Source organism: Arvicola amphibius, chromosome 5, assembly GCF_903992535.2.
Source record: "Arvicola amphibius chromosome 5, mArvAmp1.2, whole genome shotgun sequence".
Classification (NCBI taxonomy): Eukaryota; Metazoa; Chordata; class Mammalia; order Rodentia; family Cricetidae; genus Arvicola; species Arvicola amphibius.
Window position 1 is genome coordinate 15,028,201 of NC_052051.1, and position 16,962 is coordinate 15,045,162.

General features: G+C 49.5%; 1 protein-coding gene and 1 long non-coding RNA gene across 2 annotated transcripts in view; one reads left to right on the plus strand and one right to left on the minus strand.

Moving 5' to 3' along the window:
• The window catches only part of Hnf4a (hepatocyte nuclear factor 4 alpha), a 61,806-nt gene that overhangs the window by 29,896 nt on the left and 14,948 nt on the right, over positions 1–16,962 (minus strand). The gene's annotated exons all lie outside the window — the stretch shown is intronic.
• Positions 835–10,866, plus strand: LOC119814278. The gene is made up of 2 exons (XR_005285382.2): positions 835–1,342; positions 10,139–10,866. It is a non-coding gene; the product is annotated as an uncharacterized LOC119814278 (long non-coding RNA).

Here is a 16,962-nt window from a genome sequence, read left to right on the forward strand (position 1 = left end):
AGTGTGGGACTTGTTCGTCACCTCTGTCCTTTCTTGTTGAGCTGCCAGACCTCAGCTCAAGGAGTGGCAGTTTCTGGAAGAGATGAATTCAAAGCTTGCCTGGAGGGCCAAGCTCTTCACCTTGTAGATGGAGACAGGGAGTGAGCAGGAAAGAGGATGGTCCAGAGAGGTGGCAGCTGGCCAGGAGTTGAGCTCGAAGATCACATCTCTGATGTGAGTGGAGTTTAAGGGCCTGTCATAATGGATCATATCCTTCTCCCTCACTCTGTCTTTTGTAGCCCAGGCTCGCTATGTAGCCCAGTATGGCTTTAATTTCCCATCCCCATGTTTCTGTCTTCTGAGTGCTGGGGTAGCAGGCGTGTGCTGCCGTGGCTGGTTCATACAGTGCTTCAGACTAAAGCCCGTCACTCATGCGAGCTAAGCCCTCTCCCGACTGAGCAGCATCCTTAGCCCCCAGAGCAAACTGCAGTGACAGCAAATGTCATGGATACATGTGTCTGGCCTCAAGATAAGAACCCAATTCTTCTCACATTTCCAGGATGTCCTCACGTTATAAGACCAAATGAGACTCAATAAGGCAAAAATACATTTGCCCAAGGGCCATGACTCGTACAGCAGAGGAGTCTGCCATTTGGATCAAGGCTGACTATGGGGCTCAAGGGCCTCCCCGTCTGTGTTGCCCCCCCAACTCCCCGGGGACCCTGGAATAGCTACAGTGTCCTGGAGATTGGGTCTGGCTCCAGCTGGTTCCCTATTGCAGTACAGCAGGGGCGTTGTCATGAACCTGAGTAGCCAGGGCTCTGTCTCTGACCGCATGCAGGTCTAGAGGCACACTACAGACATCCAGCCACCTGGGGCCACCTGGCGCCTTGGCTTCTCCTCTCCGAGCTCACCTCACCTCTATCTCCTCTCCTTCCTCCCCCACCTGCCACCCGGGGCGCAGGGCAGGGGAAGCTAGCACTTATCAAGACAAAGAACAAAAGTCGTGGGGGCAAGAAGCCAAGAGCCATCTCTACTCTGGGGTAGGTAGGGCCTTCAGCTTCGCCCCTTTGAAATTTCAAATTCCAGTTTGTGGACAAAGTCCTAACTATCTCACAATATAGGTCCCCAACTGCTGACCAAACTCCAGTCCAGGCAGCCACCTGGCCTGAGACTGGCCTGGCTTTGCCGTTTCCTTTGGCAGCTCCCAAGACCCGAGGGTAGGAGCCCTAGGCAGCTGGGACCTACTAGGCCATCCTGAAGCCCCCAGCTCACTACCAAAGAATCTCTGTTCCTATCTGAGAGGACCACCTCTGTCTGAAGCTGGAATCTGATTCTTGTTGGTGTCAACAACTGAAACCAGGTAGGTGTCCTCTTGGGGGCCTCTCTGCTCCTTTTTGAGCTCCTGAGCTCTGTCCACTGTGGCTCAGTCTCACTGAGACTTCCTGGAACTTCAGTCTGGAAAAACCATCTTGTAAGCCACCCATAGGTCAGATGGAGACCTTGCTGCAGGTTGGAAGTTGGGCTAAAGACATGGGGCCCCTCCACAGGGGAGAAGGGACTTGCTTCAGGCTAATAGAGGTGACTGATGAATTCTGTCTTAATAAAGGGGACTCCATTGCCTTCTCAACTCACAGACCGTGGATGACGGCATGTTACTTCTACTCAATGACTGATGGTCCCTGGCTCACTCAGGGACCACAATATATCAAAGAGGATGATGAGGGAGCTGAAGGCCAGTGGTTTTAAAAGAAAACTACACTTATGTGGTTAACTGATAACTGGGCCCTATCCCCGGGCCTCCAGTGGCCTCTTCCTCACTTTCTGTCCTCAGTGTGATTAAGATGAACTTACCCGTCTGCTAATCATTGCTGAGTCTGTTGGTCTTGCTTTAAAAAATTAACTGGGCATGAGTTTGCGGTTTGCCTCATCCCTAACCCTGAAAAGGCCCCGGGGTGGGCAGGAGGCCTCCTAGGTTATGCAAGAGGCCACTGGCCTCTCCACACACCTCCAACAACCTCCGCAGCACCCTCCGGAGGGGTGGCTTTGCTCAAGAGTCAACACCGTGCATGTGCCCCTGCTCCAGGGCCTGAGCATATTTGTTCTGTTAGCACAGGGAGATAAAGGCAGCGGGAAGCATCCCGAAGGGGGATGTGAAGCAGCAGATTTTGGTTCTAATGTCCCAGCCAGAGAATCTTCGGTGAGATGCAAAGGGAGGCTTTCAAGTTGGGTCCTGGGGTTCCCAGGAGCCTAGAGGGAGCCAGATGGTGCCTTCTTAGATGAGATCCTTTGTTGGTTCTTTTTTTTTTTTTTTTTTTTTTTTTTTGAGACAGGTTTTCTTTGTGTAGCCCCGGCTGGAACACACTCTGTAGACCGGACTGGCCTTGAACTCACAGAGATCCATCTGCCTGTGCCTCCCAAGTGCTGGGATTAAAGGCTGCGCCACCACCATCCGGCATTAGATGAGATGGTAACAGTTCATTTTCAAGCCAAGAAAACCCTGGCCCAGACCCAGCAGATAGGGAAACAGAGAAAGAAAGGGGGTGCATCCTTTCTAAGAACAGGCTGTTTTTGATAGCTTGAGTGTCCCAGGGCCTGAGTGATGAGTTTTAGGACATCAAGGACAAGGGGCTTCCCCTCTGCTGACAGATCTCTGAGAGCTACCAGCAGCTAAGTCAGGGGATGTCATCTGTGTCCTGCAGGTCTGTGAGCAGTCCCAGCAGCAGGTGCGTTAAGTAGAGGCAGCTCTTAGCTTTGGCTGTATCTCATCTCTGGAAGCATCAGGTCCCTAGAGAAAAGACACAGAACCCAGAACAGTTCCCTGACTGTCTAGACCCTTTAGCTTCCGTTTCTTCCCTTGTGACTTGAGAAAATGCCTACATTTTAATTTTCCCATGAGGATGAAATTGTGTCAAAGACACACAGAGCCAGTGTGTGGACATTTGTATCAGGGGCTTCATTCATGAATCCTCGCACTGATCTGGGGCTGGGGTGTTTTTATCAGCAGTTTGTATGACAGCTGGCCCAGAGACGTTGAGTCGTGCGCCCAAGCTCACACAGTTGATAGGAAATAAAATGTAGGATTCAAATTCATGCTGACTCTGGAACCTGTATTCCTAGTCCCAAAGCCACCCCATCCTTAGAAGACTTTCCCGGATGTAGTAAGTATCCAGGGAAGGCCGGCAGGATAAGAACGGGGAAGCAGCTGTGAGCAGAAAGCAGTGTGCTGTGGGAGATGCGGATGGGGTAGGTTTAGGAGGTCTGAGAAGCGGATGGCCAGAAATGACCAGGAAAGAGGCCAGGATTGGGTCCTGTGGGTGGTGTTTCCTGTGGGCTGTTTGCCTACTGCCAGGTGGCTTATGACATGTGGGCTGAGGGTGTCACTGTCCTGTTTGTGTTCTGTGAGGTGACCTTAACCTTTGTAGGGCCTAAGGGGTGAGGGGGAGCCTCTGATAGCCCAAGTCGTGGTTTTGGGGGGGGATGAGGAATGATTCTGCCATTCAGAAGTCACCCTTAATCCCCCTGACTTCTGTCCAGAGGGAGTCCCGGGAATTTGTCTCAGGTTATCAGGGTAAAGTAAGTATTTGGGAATTTTGAGACAGGCCAGGATCACTGTGTACAGGATCGCTGTTCATTGCACAAATGTTCTAGGCAAGAGGGCTGAGTGGGGGATGGGGTAAGGGGTGGAAACCCAGCCCTTGTTCCAAAGCCCCAGGACCTGGCTTCTCAGGAGGGGTTTCCACTTCTTTGAACAAAGGTTCCATGAAAGTCATTGACTGCCTTATCCCAGCTTTGTTTTTAGCCATGTGTGGTCCGGGGAAAGGCCATTTCTCTCCTTGGCCCTGGTTTCTCACTTGGGAAAACCTAGCAGAATTTCAGTCCAGATAATGAAATGGAACCACCTGAGACAGTTCTGGTTTTGAGACAGGGTTTCTCTGGGTAGCCCTGGCTGTTCTGCAACTCGTGCTGTAGACCAGGCTGGCCTCGAACTCAGATCTCTGCCTGCCTCCCAAGTGCTGGGTTTAAAGGCATGTGCCACCACTGCGGGACTCACCTGAGACTGTAAAAGGTTTCTCCACCCTGGTTTTGAAGGGATTGTGCACAGTGGTAGCATACTTGTCTAGCATGTGACAGGCCCTGGGTTCCATCCCCAGCACCGCATAGAGAATAAAAGAGAGATGAAACAAAGATTTCTAAGCCCTATCACAAACTGACAGACAAATCTTGGGGTTGGATAGTCAGGCAGGCAAGGTAGCACACACCTGTAATCACAGCAAGAGGGGCAGGAAATCCAGGCCAACCTGAGCTACATTCTGGTGAGTGGAAGGAGCTAGCCTGAGCTATGTGGCCATACTCTATCTCAAAATAAAAATCTGGAGTCACATGCACGGTGCTAGGTGTTGGAAATCCCCAGAGAAGTCTGGTGGGTGGCCATTCAGAACTTTTGTGGGGCCACTGAGAGCTTGAAATGCCTTAATGTGGGTCCAGGTTTGACAATGAGTCAAACCTATGGTGAGGCTCAGTTTCCCTACCTGTGAGCTGGGTCAGGGATAACTGCTTCACAAAGTCAGAACGCTGACTCATGGGTGGTGTTTACACCACACCTGGCTCTGTCTCCAGTTTACAGACAGTTCCGATTCCAGGTACCAATGACTTTTGCTGTTATTATTGGCAACACCATATTGGCTTTCAGGTCAAGGATGAAATGACATGAAGCTAGTTCCTAGGATGTGCACTGCAATCTTGGCTGCACACCTGTCTTTGTGGAGGTGCATGTTGTTATTATTCTTATTTACTACTTTACCTCATTTGTTAAAGTTTTTAGTCTTTAGTCCTTGCTACATTGCTATGGATCTAAATCAAGATATAAGAAGGCCCCTGCTGAGAAGCCTTGCTTCCGTGGACTCTGTTCACCACCTCTTCCGGGCTCTGCACTATCCTGGCCGTTTCTTACTTTTCCTTGTCTTTCTGGAGCTTGCACTGATCCTGGGCTGTCACCCAGCCTCCCGCACTGCTCCGCACTGGGCTCTTCTCGCTTTCTGTGGTGGTCTGTAGGTCACCTGACACCATTAGTTAGGGCAAGCCTTGGCCAAGGAGAAGCTCAGCCGAGGACACTTAGTCTCCTGGGGCTCTGAATCTCGGATTTTTATTTTCTCACAGTTTCATACAGGTAGCTTAGTCTGGCCTTAAAGTTGGTTTCTAGTGGAGAATGACCTTGAACTTCTGATCCTCCTGCCTGTACCTCCTGAGTACTGGGATTACGGGTGTGCACCATCCTGTCTGGTTTATGCAATGCTGGGGATGGAACCCAGAGCTTCATTCCCACTAGACAAGCACTCCACCAACTAAGTTCCTGGGGAGTCCCTGGGCCTTACATTTCCTTCCTGGTGCTGGATCGCCAGGACATCCATTGTTTTGGATCAACAATCCTCCAAAGAGGCTAAAGGGTGAACAAGCCATCAAAATCGGAACCCGGAGACTAGTCGTCCCCTGGGTGGCATGGTCAGGGCTTTGTGGTCAAGTCCCCTAGCACTGTGGAGCCTGCTGCTTCGGGCTTCTGGGCACAGAGGGAGCAATGTGACAGGGGGCTTTGTTAGTTTCTTTTTTGACCTATGTTCTGTTTAGGCTACTTTGAGGTCTCCTCTGAATTAATTATTCACCTGTGTTACTTTACTGACTTTGAGCAACTCACTTTCCTCTCTTTCTGCCTCAGTTTCCCCAACTGCAAAATGAAGATTAAATGGTTGATCAGCCTTGGAGTACCCCCTGAAGAGTCTCTTGTTGAGGGGCTCTGAACCCTATTTTGATCATATGTCCATCTCTTATCAGGACTTTTGGCCTTCTTGGGCTGGGGCTAAAGTTTCCCACATACCCTGAATTCTGGACGTTTCCCTGAGTTCCTCGTCCCTCTCCCACCACCCTGAGCTTCCTTCTAGACAGATGCAAACTCAGGAGCATACCTGGTGGGTCCTGGGGAAAGCCCTGGCCCCCGTCCGACATCCTCTTCCCGGTCCTATGGGGTCACGAACGGTGGGCAACCTCCTCATCCTTGAACCACTTCCTGCTGCCTCTCTGGCACCCAAGACCCTGGGAGGGCTGCCGACTAGTTAATCCCTTAATACTGGTCACAATGAGATTTCGGGGATGGTGGGAAGTGGTCACCATGGAGACCAAAGACCTTTCCAGGACCCATGGGAGTAACCAGCCACAGGCCTCAAAAAGGGGCCTCAAGTCCCAACCTAGATAGAAATGAGAGGCACAGAAGCTGCCTTTGGGGACCTGCTAAGACCTCCTGCTGTCTCTTCATGTTCTCCTGCTACCCTGGGAGCCAACCACATTTGTAGAAAGAGTCCTTTACCCCTCTGAGCACCAGGATCCTTGTCCTCCTTTTGGGGCTCTGGTCCTTGGCACAGTAGCTTTTTCTGGAAGAGAAGAGGCTTCCTTCTGAGTCTCTTAGACGTGAGCTTGAAACTCTACTTTCCCTTCCCAGTCTATCCCTTCCTGTCCTCAGTTTCCCCATATGTAAGACGAGTACAGTTAAAGCCACCCTGGCATCACCTGGGAGTCCGCTGGTAGGTAGTGACACCCAGTGACTGGATGACACTCCCTCCACAGCCACCTGCAGAGCTCCAGGGCCCTGCCCTACTCTCTGACAGGGCTGGGGGTCCCACTTGTCTTGGTCATCTTTCTCCATAAAAGGCCTGATGACCTGGGTGGGCTTAGGGACTCCTCCTCTGTCCCTTCACAACCCCCAGAGTTTTGCGTCGTATTTACCATAGCCTAATCAGATGGTGACTACCTCCTCCTCCTTTGGACTGCCTGCTCATCATTGTTTTTCAAGGACCCAATGGTGCTTAAAATAAATGGGTTGACTGAGGAAATGAGGGAAGGATAGAAGGAATTCACCTATCCAAGCAATCAGCTTTATCAGCACAGTTATTGTGGAAGCTGCAGATTGAGCAAGGAAGATGGTGGGCAAGGGCCTTCCCTTACAGGATTGCAGTTGGCAGTGGAAATAAAAACATCCAGTGAAATTGTAACTTCATTAAAACAACATATGCTTTGTAGCATAAGTATATCCCAAATAATATATTAGACATACTCATAGTTAAAAAAAATAAGGGGTGGGGCCTGTGAGATGGCTCAGCAGGTAAAGGTATGGACTCCCAGGCCTGTCTCTGGAAGAAGGTGAAAACCCATCCTTGCCGGTTTGTAAGTGGAGACAGCTCTTTGGTTTCCCAGCTGCCCAGATCTGAATAATCACACAGAAACTATAAGGACATCCCACATCACAGGCTATCTCTGACCTCCACAGGAGCCTGTGGTCACCTGCTCACTCTCACATACACCACAAATAAACATAAAAATATGATTTAAAGTTTAAGGAAGGATGTGGCTTATCTCAAGTCCAAATGGAGCTGAGAACCCAGGGCTGTGTCCAGTGACTCCATGCTCCGCCTGGCCTGCTGGCATCTTGGTGGGGGAAGGTGGGGTGGGAACAGGTAGTAAAGGAAGTAGCTAAAAAAGGAAGTGAATTTTAAATGGTGAGCCATGGCTGAGAACAAGGAAGCTGAGAGCCCTGACAGCACCTGGTGGTCAGGTGACCCTTGCCTTGGAGAGGGGGAGCTGAGCTAGTGGCCCTCTTCTGCAAGGAGACGATCTTACAGGTGAGGAGTTAGGAAAACTTAAAGCGGTGATCCAGGATCCAGGCAGTGACTCAGGAGTAGCGGTTCTCAACCTTTGGGTCGTGGCTCCTCTGGGAGTCGAAAGACCCGCCTAAGACCATTGGAAAACACAGATATTTTACATTACAATTCATAAGAGTAGCAAAAAATTTACAATTCAGTAACAACGAAATAATTTTATGGTGGGGGGGGTCACTACAACCTGAGGAAGTGTATTAAAGGGTCGCAGCGTTAGGAAGGTTGAGAACCACTACTCAGGAAGGACAGTCAGGCAGGGTGCTGCTGGCTGCTGAGTCACTTGCCAGTCTGCAGTTCTGCACCTTGGATCTCGGCTTTCGCAATCCTCCGCAAACCCACGGTCCCACCCTCCCACCCCAACTCCCGGGTCAGCCAATGTTCTTGGCGAGGCTGAGAGCCCCAGGAAAGGGGCCAAAGGAGCTGCGCAGAGAAGCGTGGCCACCTAACAGAGCTCAGCGTCCTGACACCCTCTTCTGGCCCATCCCTGTCCCCCATTGCAGCAGGGCGCTGGGTAGCTGGAACCAGCTCTGCAAATCTGTGTCCAGCACCGCTATTTGACCTTCCAGAGCTCCTCCTAGTGGCCAATGGGAAATGTCGCTAAAAGACTCGCTAGAGTCACGTAAGTTCCTTAAAGAGGCCTCAGCGCAATTCAAGCACAGTCCTTGCCACTGTACCAATCAGAATGCAAGGTTAAAACAAACAAACAAACAACAAACAAACAAACAAACAAACAAAAAACCTGACCCCAGGGCCTTTTGTTCTGCATTTCTACCTTCCCACGTTCGGTTTCCTACCCCTGGTGCCATTGTGCGGGCACCTTTGAGGAAGTCCCCAGGCCCTCATTTGCATTTGCATTCATCCTCATTTACAACGGCATTCATAACATTAAATGCCACTCCCCCATCACAAAAGTTAACATAGAGCCTGGAGAGACGGCTCAGTGCTTAGGAGTGCTTCCTGTCTTTGGAGAGGACCCTCGCACCCATGTGGCAGCTCAGAGCCTTCTGTACCTCCGTTTCCACGGGCTCCGACACCCTTTTGGCCTCCATGGCTCCTGCACACACGATACAAATAAACTCACACAAACATACATATACACTACACCTGTGTACTCTAAAAATAAAGTTAGCAGAAGATATGAGTGAAAAATCACATCTAGTCATTAACGGGGATCATATTAAACACGCTGGAAGCTTTGTGTGACCGGATGGCCCTGCTCCATCCCTAGGTTCTTAGCATCCTCATCCTCATCACAACCTGTCGTACCTTCCCCGCCCCCGGCCTGTCCCTCCAGAGTCGTCATCAAAAACCCCAGTCCACACCACCTCCACGGTAGCTAGAATTTTCGTGTTTTTTTTTTTTTTTTTTTTTTTTTTTTTTCCCGCTCCACTACAGCCAGCTTTGGCACAATCGCCATGTTTTCTGGAAACCAGCAATCTTTATACAGCTCTTCCTTGCCCACTCTGGCTCCGGTGCCCGAACCCGAGGGTGCGCATGCGCAAACACACCTTACCCCCAGATCTCTCCCTTCTTTAAGCCCCTTCAGTGCCATTCATGCACCTCACAGAACTCCCGTCCCGAGGGCTTACTACTGTGTCCCACGTCTCCAACCTCCTGTCACTCCTCCGTCTGTTTTCCTTTGTGTCTCGGGGCCTTTGCGCATCTCCTTTCAAGCCCTGGAGAGACAGTGGATCTTCAGCCCCGGACTCTTGCCCCTTTCCCACGCTTTGTAAGAGTTCTGCGCCTTCCTCAACCTTTATTCTCTATTATGTCTTCCTAGCATGTCAACTTAACACGGCCAGTGTGTTCAGTTACTTGTTGATATAATCTATTTCCCCTTCTCCAGCCCCTGCTATGGAGACGCCCTCTGACTGTTTTCTTCATAGTACACCCCAAACCTTCAACAGCTTCGAATGAGACCAAAAAAAAAAAGCAGCTAATAGAGATTTGTTTGACAGAGTTCTCTGAGGAGGCCTCTGAGGAGGAATCAATGAGGATGCTTACAATGAGGTCATCGGGTAAAGGTGCTTGCCTCTTGGTTGGATGACCTGAATTCAATCCCTTCAAATGCTCCTCCAGCGGTCTCCTGAGGACTGACGCCTTGCGCCCCACGAGGCTTTCCGGTGTGGCTCTCCCCTTGCCTCCCTCCCCTTTCCAGCTACCTGCTCTTCTGTCCTTTCAAAACAGAACAGTGCCGGAGCCTAGCCGCAGCCCAGCCGCAGCCCAGCTCACTCCAGAACCTAGATGAGTCTGGACCGTTTGTGAAGGGACAGCACCCTCACCAACAGGCGTGAAGTATTTGTTTATAGAGCGGCTGTCAAGCTCACCTTCTCTGGTCCCTAGGAACAGGGGCTCTAAGGCCAGGTGCAGGACATTAGTGAGTAAGGACAGGCTAATTGAAAGGGGCTGGACTAGTCTACCCTGGTGTGTTCACATTGGTCCTACTCTCTTTCCAGGCAGGAGGTAGCTCCATACTTCTGTTCTCTGAAGAAGGACGTGACTGAGACACTTGCCAGCGAGATGTGAGGGAAAGCAAGTTGTGCCGGCCCCAGTCGGAAACTTTGAGACTAGTCTGCTTCAACAGGGTGGGTATTGAGTAATCGTGGTCAGGAGCGCCCCCTTCTGACCACGGAGGGACATGCACTGTAAGAGCACTAGAAACCAGCTAAGTGGAGCCAGGCTTGGGCCTTTTGGTCACAGACTAGCCATTCCTGATCAGTTGGGACAAACTTCCTAAAGGCATCACAGATTTCCCCAAGACCAGAATTGCTTCTGTCATCTGAAAACAATTTCTAATGCTACCTACACACATTTTCTTGCACAAGATCACATCTTTTTACTTAGCTTTATTGTATTGCTTTTTTCCCCCCTTACTTTTTGAGGTAGGGTCTCATGGAGCCCAAGCTGGCCTCAAACTTGCTAGGTAGCTGAGAATGAGCTGGTTCCACTTTCCTGGTGTTGGAACTGCAGGAATGTGACACTAAGCCAGTTTTTATGTGTGGCTGGAGATGGGGTGCTCACACTTGCTAGGCGAACACCCCACTGATTGGGCTACATCTCCAGCTCCTAGATTTATTTTCAAAAGAAATGTTATTCCTATCAAGTGAAATATTATTCCATAAGTAGAAAGCAATGGGAAACAATCATAACGAAATAAAGCATTTTGTTACCTCCTGACTTGAAATTGTTTGCCTCTGTGTCCCTGGTCTGTCCCCTCTTTGTTAAAAAGGAAGGGTCCCCTACCACCTAGGGGAGACGGTTAGAAAGTGTGGCACCAGCACCATGTCAAGGCTGAATAAACAGGTTCTGGCCCTTGACTTCCTGGCCTTGAATGTATGCACTCTACCACTGCACTGGACCCCAGCCCTGGGTCTGTTTCCTCGTTTGTGAATATCGCTAGCAACCTGCAGCCTCCTGGGCTACGGTGGGCTCATTGGCACTGATGTGGGTTTTGTTAAGGGCTGAAGCCGTGCTTGGCACACTGTGAGTGCTCCAAAGATGTCAGCTGTGAAACAAAGGATTAAGATCCGAGCTCCATCTGGCCCCAGTGGCACACTTCGGTGACTCCAGCACCAGGGTGGCTGCGGCAAGAGAATTGGGAGTTCAAAGTCAGCCTGAGCTGCAGCGGGAGGCAGGCATGGGCTACACGCTTTGTCTTAAAATAAAGAAACAAAATACAATGACCCAAGTGTCTTTGAATCAGTGTAAACACCATAGAGGATGGGGGAAAGTTCCTCTTCATTGGTTAAAGATAAATCCCAGGGATGCTGTGGATGGGGAAGGCGCACTCAGTGGCAGGTGATGTAACAGAGCCCTTGGTTTTATTTGGGGACAGCAACTCCAACTCTACAATGTCCTGGGTCACTCATGAGAATGCAGTGCTCAGGTTGGAAGAGCCAATGCCCTCTGCACACTGTCCTTAAATGACCAAATATGGACGTGGGATTTTCAGAGGAACACTTAGGACAGGATAGGGCGCCCTTTGGGGAATGACTGAAGGTGTGGAGAGGAGTGGGCCGGGCGCTAGGGAGCAGCAGAGAGGCAATTCTGCTAAGGGCTGTGGCTGTGGCCTTTGAACTGTCTGATCCTGGGCAAGTTACAAGCTCTTCAGATCTTATTTGTTACACCTACAAGATAGGACTCAACAACAGCGCCTCTTTATAGAGAGCTTTGTGTGGTGACTGTGATAAGCCTCACACACCTGGCACCCAAGTGCCCAGCATGCAGCTGTGTTTGGGATCAAAATGGATCCCTAGACTGCTTATCCAGCATGTGCAAATTCCTGGGTCTCATTCCGGCACTGCAAAAAACAAAGCATTTCCTGGGAAATAAGAATTCCCTGGTTCCTATGATCCCAGGGAGCAAACCAGAATCAACAGATGGGAGAAAAACTTGGGCCAATGTGACTGTCCTACCAGGGACAGTGCCGATGGACCCAGATGTTAGCTTCTTGTCACTGGGGCGGGAGGTTCTCAGATGCAAGTCCAGGAACCATGATGTCAGGGAAGATGGGTTGTGGATCCCGGAAGCTGGTCAAAGCTGCCTTTCCAGGGGTCAAATATCTCAAATGAAATACGACTAAACTCAAACACAGTGCAGACACGTGGGGTCCCCACGTGTAAAAGGATGAGGTTGATGAGCTGGACAGGGTGGTGCCAGCTCTCAAAAGGTGGAAGCAGAAAGATCATGGATTCAAGATCATTCTGGAACACGGGAATTTCCCTAGTGGGGTTCAGAGAGCTGTGTAGGACATGTAGACTCCTCCCAGTTCCAGGCCATGATAAACTGAAAGTGACCGGTCCCAATAAAGCTGACCTCAGTCTGCATTCAGTTCCTACCATAGGACCCATGAAAGACCACAGGGTGGGGCGACGGGGGGGGGGGCCTTCTTCCCTCTGGGAGTCCTTTTCACTTTTCTTAATAAATGTGTGTTTGTTCTACTCTCTCCTGGTCTGCATTTCTTATTCTTCGGAGACAATGAGCCCAGAAGCCACTGGCTCAGGACAGCTTTGATGACCATGATCATCCAGCATTCTAGGTCCCTGGGCTAAGCTTACTAAGAGCCAAGGAAAGTTCCATTGCTCTCAAAGAACCCACATCAAAAGGACACTATCAATAGAGTGGAAAGGCAATCCACTAGGAGGAAAATACCCTTAAATCATTGAGCCGCTGGCAAGAATACAAACAGCCTGACATCAGAAAACAGACAACTTCACCCGAGGACTTGAACAGACACTTCAGAGAAATGATCCAATGGCCAATGCAACCATGGAAAGACTAGCGTCACTGGGCATTGGAGAAGAGCAAAACAAAAGCCGCCAATAGTAGCTGCACGGTAGTGACACACGCTTTTAATCCCAGCACTCGGGAGGCAGAGACGGGTGGATCTTTGCGAGTTCGAGGCCAGCCTGGTCTACAGAGGGAGTTCCAGGACAGGCCCCAAAGTTACAGAGAAATCCCTTCTCCAGAAACAATAAAACAAAAACGAACCAAAAACCCCCACCAACAGAAAGTCAGGTGTACTGGTGTAAACCCACAATCCCAGAACTCATAGGTAGAGGCAGGAGGATCTCAAGTTCACTACCAGTCTGGGTTACAAAGCAATACTCTGCCTCAAAACCCAACCCAAGCCAGGCATAGATGGCGCACACCTTTAATCCCAGCAATCAGGAGGCAGAGGCCGGGGATCTTTAGGAGTTTGAGGCCAGCTGAGTCTACATAGTGAGTTCCAGCCTAGCCTGGCCTGTGAGGATGTAGAGACACGGCAGTCTCTGCGCTCTACTGCTGAGAATATAAACTAGCGTAGCCTCTGTGGAAAGCAGTATGGCGTCAGTCAAACACAGAGTTAGTCCACTTAGAGTTTGGTCGTAATCACTCCCCCTCCATCACACTTCCTGCCCCACTCCACTTCCCACTCATCCTTCCTGTCTTCTTAACTAACCCCCCTTTCTGCTTTCATACCGTGTGTGCGCGTGACCCCCTGAGGTCATTAGGGCCGTTTCAGAAGTGTGAGCACCTCACCAGGGTACACTATCCTGAAGAAAATGCCTCTCTGTCCTCCATCAACCAGTTTGACTTCAAACACGTCCTGACAGAGAAGTGAGACCTCAGAAGCTCCTCCTCTTCTTTGTCTTTTGAGACAGGGTCTCTTGCTCTCAGGCTGGCCTCCAATGCACTGTGTAGGCAAGGATAACCTCGGGCTCCTCATTTTCCTGCTTCTATCTCCTGAGTTTACAAGTGGATTCTATTATTATTATTAGCACTCTTAACCAACGATCCATCTCTCCAGTTCCTACAAGTAGATCTTTTTTTTCCTTCCTTCCTTCCTTCCTTCCTTCCTTCCTTCCTTCCTTCCTTCCTTCCTTTCTTTCTTTCTTTCTTTCTTTCTTTCTTTCTTTCTTTCTTTCTTTCTTTCTTTCTTTCTTTCTTTCTGAGACAGGGTTTCTCTGTAGGTTTGAAGCCTGTCCTGGAACTAGCTCTTGTAGACCAGGCTGGCCTTGAACTCACAGAGATCTGCCTGCCTCTGCTTCCTAAGTGCTGGAATTAAAGGCACGTGTCACCACTGCCCAGCACAAGTGGATTCTTATATGGTGGGGGGGGGATCAAGTCTAGGGCTTCATGTATGCTAGCTGAACCAGACATGTGTGTGTGTTTGTGTATTCTTTTTTGAAACAGGATTTCTTCGTGTAGCAGCCTGTCCTGGAACTCAGGAACTCAGTTTGTAGACCAGGCTGGCCTCGAACTTACAGAGATCCATCTGCCTCTGTCTCCCAAGTGCTGGGATTAGAGGTATGCACCACTACCACCTGGCTTCAGACTCATATTTTATTGATTGATTTTTATTTTAAGTGGTCACCTGTAGCCCAGGCTATCATCAAACTGGCTGTATAGATGAGGATGACTTTGAGTTTTGTGTGATTAGGTTTCAATGTCAACTTGAAAAAGGAGCTCACTTGAAGAATTGTCTTATAGCCTTAAGTGATGTGGGAAGAGCCATCCCATATGTAGGTGGCACTTTCTGGTAGCAGTCTAGATAAAAAAAAAAAAAAGGCATGGCAGAACAAAGAGCCTTTGGCCCCGGGCTCTCTTAGCCTTCCTCTTGCCGAGTTAACTTTCCCTGTTGTTGAAGCTGAGCCCTCCACAGACGTTAGGATCAGCATTTCCGCACATCCACGTGACGAAGGATCAGCTGCTCTACAGAAACCCTCCAGGGGTTGGCACTCAAATGGGACTGCTGAGGCTTCCAGCCTCAGGAACTGAGCAACTACTGGATTCTGCACCTCTTTAGTGTGAGACAGCCACCGTGGAGCCACCCCAACTGCTAACACACCCCACTTCTAGGACAAGGCACCTCCCAGAGCCTCAGCCTCTCAGGCGGTATTATTTCAGTGCCAACTGATTTAATCAATTGCACATTTATTTTTCTCCTATCAGTTCTGCTCTGCTAGAGAACCCTGACTCATTAATGAGTGCACTCCAGGTCCTCCTGCCTCCAACAAACAAGTCCTTCCACGTCCAATCTCATTCACCCTCGTCGAGAATGTTTCAAACATGGTTACCCAGCCTAGGACAGTGTGCTGGTTGTTTTTCGTCCACTTGGCACAAACCTAGACATGTCTGGGAAGAGGGAGTCTTAACTGAGAAAATGCCTCTGTAAGATTGGCTTGTAGAAAAATTTATGGGTAGTGCTTTGATTAAGGATTGATGTGGGCGAGCCCAGCTCACTGTGGGTGATACCAACCCTGAGCAGTTGCCTGAATGGTATAAGAAAAAGCAGTCTGAGCAAGCCATGAGGAGCAAGCCAGTAAGCAGCACTCCTCCATGGCCTCTGCTTTGGTTCCTGCCTCCAGGTTCCTGCCTTTGGTTCCTGCCCTGACTTCCCTTGGTGATGGGGTGTGATCTATGAATTATAAGAAATAACCCCTTTCCTTCCCGAGTTGCTTTGCTCACAGTGTTCTCTTACAGTAGTAGGAACCTAACTAAGACAGACAGCTCTGCATATAATTGAAAATGAAAGACAAAATTATGGCCCTGAAAACCAGTCAATAAGGGATAGCCTGTTCTACGTCTAAGGTTGGACCAAGTGCTCATCCACATGACAAAAGTGTAATGACATCAGCAGGGGGTGTGAAAGGGTCCCCAGGCGTCCAGATATTGGAAATCTAATCACCAAATACCTATGCTAATGATATTTTGGAGGAAGGGCCTCTGAGAGTTAGTTAGCATTTGATGAGGTCCTGAAGATAAGACACCACAGTTCCTAGGAGGTGCCCACACCACACACTTCTCACTTCAGGACTGTGGGCCACAGGAACATCAGCTCTCAAGCTGGACACGGTAGCTCACGCCCACATTCCAGCACTTGGGAGGTGATTCAAGTTTGAGCCCACCTGGGTTGTCTAGGGAGACCTGTCTCACAGAGACAGACAGACAGACAAAACATGAGTGACGGCAGCAAGGGGGCAAGATAACTCGGGGGTAAAAGTGCTTGCTGCCAGGCCTGATGGCCTGAGTTCAGTCCCCGGTACCCAATGGTAGAAGGAGAGGACCAATTCCCACAAAGTGTCCTCTGAGCTGCCCATGCACCTTGGCATGCATGTGTCTCTCTCTATGCACAAAAAATCAATCAATCAATCAATCAATCAATCAATCAATCAACCAATCAATGTGCTTTATTTAGGCCTTTACATTTTATATTATGTGTTTTGTATGCACATGTGTGTATACCTTATGTGTCCCTGGTGTTCAGGAAGGTCAGAAGGGGCCCTAAGAACTGAGCCCCGATTCTCTGAAAGTGCAGCAAGTGCTCTCAACTGCTGAGCCGGCTCTCTAGTCCCTGGAAACTTACTATTTCGTGTGTATGAATGTTTTGTCTACATATATGTCTATACATCATGCGATGCCCACAAAGGTCAGAATAGAGTCTCGGATCCATAGGACTAGATTATAACCGACATTAATAGATAATTAATGCCCAGTGAGATAACCCAGCAGCTAAAAACACTACCCATGCTGGAAAACCGGAAGCCAATGGTAGAGGAAGGAGATAAATCAATTCCTGAATGTTACTTCAGGACATCCACATATGCATTGTGGCACATGCATGCCTACACACACATACAGACACAGACAGACAGACAGACACACACATACACACACACACCACTACTAATAATAAGTCATAAAATAATAAAACAAGCATAACTAAACTCAAAGCACATATGACCACATGGAAGGATCTGGTAATAGTGAAAGGTGGATCTGTCCTTGTTCAAAAAAA